Here is a 2,960-nt window from a genome sequence, read left to right as displayed (position 1 = left end):
ATAAGGTTAGTATCACACCTCATGTAGCCTAGCCCATAGTCCTATATGTTTTAATAAGGTTAGTATCACACCTCATGTAGTCTAGCCCATAGCCCTATATGTTTTAATGAGGTTAGTATCACACCTCATGTAGTCTAGCCCATAGTCCTATATGTTTTAATAAGGTCAGTATCACACCTCATGTAGCCTAGCCCATAGCGCTATAATGTTTTAATAGGTTAGTATCACACCTCATGTAGTCCTAGCCCATAGTCTATAGTTTTAATAAGGTTAGTATCACACCTCATGTATGCCATAGTCCTATATGTTTTAATAAGGTTAGTATCACACCTCATGTAGCCTAGCCATAGTCCTATATGTTTTAATAAGGTTAGTATCACACTCATGTAGCCTAGCCCATAGTCCTATATGTTTTAATAAGGTTAGTATCACACCTCATGTAGCTAGCATATCCTATATGTTTTAATAAGTTGTTATCACAACCTCATGTAGCACATAGGCTATATGTTTTAATAGGTTAGTATCACACCTCATGTAGCCTAGCCCATAGTCCTATATGTTTTAATAAGGTTAGTATCACACCTCATGTAGCCTAGCCCATAGCCTATATGTTTTAATAAGGTTAGTATCACACCTCATGTAGCCTAGCCATAGTCCTAATGTTTTAATAAGGTTAGTATCACACTCATGTAGCCTAGCCATAGCTATATGTTTTATAAGGTTAGTATCACACCTCATGTAGCCTACGCCATAGTTATATGTTTTAATAAGGTTAGTATACACCTCATGTCTAGCCCATAGTCCTATATGTTTTAATAGGTTAGTATCACACTCATGTAGCCTAGCCCATAGTCCTATATGTTTTAATAAGGTTAGTATCACACCTCATGTAGCCTGGCCATAGCTATATGTTTTAATAAGGTAGTATCACACTCCTGTAGCCATAGTCCTATATGTTTTAATAAGGTTAGTATCACACCTCATGTAGCCATAGCCTATATGTTTTAATAAGGTTAGTATCACACTCATGTAGCCAGCCATAGTCCTATATGTTTTAATAAGGTTAGTATCACACCTCATGTAGCCTAGCCATAGTCCTATATGTTTTAATAAGGTGTATCACACTCATGTAGCCTAGCATAGTCTATATGTTTTAATAGGTTAGTATCACCATCTATGTAGCCATAGTCCTATATGTTTTAATAAGGTTGTATCACACCTCATGTAGCCTACCATAGTCTATATGTTTTAATAAGGTTAGTATCACACCTCATGTAGCCTAGCCCATAGCTATATGTTTTAATAAGGTTAGTACACACCTCATGTAGCCTAGCATAGTCCTATATGTTTTAATAGGTTAGTATCACAACCTCATGTAGCCTAGATAGTCCTATATGTTTTAATAAGGTTAGTATCACACCTCATGTAGCCTACCATAGTCCTATATGTTTTAATAAGGTTAGTATCACACCTCATGTAGCCTAGCCCATAGCCTATATGTTTTAATAAGGTTAGTATCACACCTCATGTAGCCTAGCCATAGTCCTATATGTTTTAATAAGGTTAGTATCACACCTCATGTAGCCTAGCCATAGCCTATATGTTTAAATAAGGTTAGTAACCACTCATGTAGCCTAGCCATAGTCCTATATGTTTTAAAGTAGTTAGTATCACACCTCATGTAGCCTAGCCATAGTCCTATATGTTTTTATAGGTTAGTATCACACCTCATGTAGCCTAGCCTATCTTATGTTTAATAAGGTTAGTATCACACTCATGAGCCTAGCCCATAGCTATATGTTTTAATAAGGTTAGTATCACACCTCATGTAGCCTGGCATAGCCTATATGTTTTAATAAGGTTAGTATCACACCTCATGTAGCCTAGCCCATAGCTATATGTTTTAATAAGGTTAGTATCACACCTCATGTAGCCTAGCCCATAGTCTATATGTTTTATGAGTTAGTATCACACCTCATGTAGCCTAGCCCATAGTCCTATATGTTTTAATAAGGTTAGTATCACACCTCATGTAGCCTAGCCATAGTCCTATATGTTTTAATAAGGTTAGTATCACACCTCATGTAGCCTAGCCCATAGCTATATGTTTTAATAAGGTTAGTATCACACCTCATGTAGCCTAGCCCATAGTCCTATATGTTTTAATGAGTTAGTATCACACCTCATGTAGCCTAGCCCATAGTCCTATATGTTTTAATAAGGTTAGTATCACACCTCATGTAGCCTAGCCATAGCTATATGTTTTAATAAGGTTAGTATCACACCTCATGTAGCCTAGCCCATAGCTATATGTTTTAATAAGGTTAGTATCACACCTCATGTAGCTAGCCATAGTCCTATATGTTTTAATAAGGTTGTATCACACCTCATGTAGCCTAGCCATAGTCCTATATGTTTTAATAAGGTTAGTATCACACCTCATGTAGCCTAGCCATAGTCATATGTTTTAATAAGGTTGTATCACACTCTGTAGCCTAGCCCATGTCCTATATGTTTTAATAGGTTAGTATCACACCTCATGTAGCCTAGCCATAGTCCTATATGTTTTAATAAGGTTGTATCACATCGTAGCCTAGCCCATAGTCCTATATGTTTTAATAAGGTTAGTATCACACCTCATGTAGCCTAGCCCATAGTCCTATATGTTTTAATAAGGTTAGTATCACACCTCATGTAGCCTAGCCATAGCTATATGTTTTAATAGGTTAGTATCACATCATGTAGCCTAGCCATAGTCCTATATGTTTTAATAAGGTTAGTATCACACCTCATGTAGCCTAGCCCATAGTCCTATATGTTTTAATAAGGTTAGTATCACACCTCATGTAGCCTAGCCCATAGTCCTATATGTTTTAATAAGGTTAGTATCACACCTCATGTAGCCTAGCCATAGTCCTATATGTTTTAATAAGGTTAGTATCACACTCATGTAGCCTAGC

Source organism: Salvelinus sp. IW2-2015, unplaced genomic scaffold, assembly GCF_002910315.2.
Source record: "Salvelinus sp. IW2-2015 unplaced genomic scaffold, ASM291031v2 Un_scaffold1500, whole genome shotgun sequence".
NCBI classification, from domain to species: Eukaryota; Metazoa; Chordata; class Actinopteri; order Salmoniformes; family Salmonidae; genus Salvelinus; species Salvelinus sp. IW2-2015.
The sequence above is the reverse complement of the archived record's forward strand: the minus strand, read 5'-3'. Positions refer to the sequence as shown.